The 1,080-nt window shown below is 43.4% G+C and overlaps 1 non-coding gene across 1 annotated transcript; it reads right to left on the minus strand.

Annotated features, from left to right (window-relative positions):
* Window positions 1-752: 752 nt before the first annotated feature.
* On the minus strand, window positions 753-859 carry LOC127116080 (small nucleolar RNA R71). Its single transcript, XR_007801065.1, has one exon. It is a non-coding gene; the product is annotated as a small nucleolar RNA R71 (small nucleolar RNA).
* Between the last annotated feature and the right edge of the window lie 221 nt (window positions 860-1,080).

A 1,080-nucleotide genomic window follows, 5' to 3' on the forward strand; every position in this document is an offset into this window, starting at 1 on the left:
AAGTCCCTGTGGGATCGATATCTTTTAAAACTACACGATTAGATCGTGCACTTGCAGTTAATACCCCAATAGACTCATAAAGTCGCGATCAAGTTTTTGGCGCCGTTGCCGGGGACTTTTATTTAGTCGATATCGTAACTCTTCTGTTACGCTGTAGAGACTAAGGCAATTTTTTATTTTATTTTTTCCCTTGTCTTTCGTTGATTTGTATGCCACACACTCGCTCACAAGGCGAACCGCACTACTTACGAATCAACGACGTTGAACGATATCTCTGAGTCTTACGACGAATTCGGGAGTACCGTGCTGCAAACAATCTTCCTCCAATCGAAATTCCTGATCTCAAAAATCTTCTTCCTTCGACGATACCCGAGATGGCAGAACCAGCTCGTGCTCTTCGAGATTACGCTGCTCCATCGCAAGATGAGTCGCATTCGAGTATTGCTCCACCCGCAATCGAGGCAAACAACTTCGAACTTAAACCTTCGCTGTTGCAGGCAGTGCAACAGAACCAATTTTCTGGAAATCCTACCGAGGATCCAAACCTTCATTTATCCGTATTTGTCCAATATGCTGATACTGTTAAAGCTAATGGTGTCACTTCAGAGGCAATTCGACTTCGTCTTTTTCCTTTCTCGTTAAGAGATAAAGCTAGAAGATGGCTTCAGTCTCTTCCTTCCAACTCAGTCACCACATGGAATGAGTTGAAGAAAGTCTTTCTTTCCCGATATTTTCCTCCAAGCAAAACAGCTATGTTAAGAGCCCAGATAAATGGATTTAAGCAGAAAGATAACGAGTCTCTTTTCGAAGCATGGGAAAGATACAAAGACATGATGAGACTTTGCCCACACCATGGTTTAGAGGACTGGTTAGTAATTCATACCTTCTACAATGGTCTCTTGTACAACACAAGGTTAACAATAGACGCCGCCGCCGGTGATGCGCTTATGGATAAACCTTACGCTGACGCTTATCAACTTATCGAGAGCATGGCCCAAAACCATTATCAGTGGGGAAGCGACCGAACAATGGTAGAAAAACCTCAAACAAAAGGGGGCATGTACGAGATAAGTAGCCTTG

This window comes from Lathyrus oleraceus, chromosome 1, assembly GCF_024323335.1.
Source record: "Lathyrus oleraceus cultivar Zhongwan6 chromosome 1, CAAS_Psat_ZW6_1.0, whole genome shotgun sequence".
NCBI lineage: Eukaryota > Viridiplantae > Streptophyta > Magnoliopsida > Fabales > Fabaceae > Lathyrus > Lathyrus oleraceus.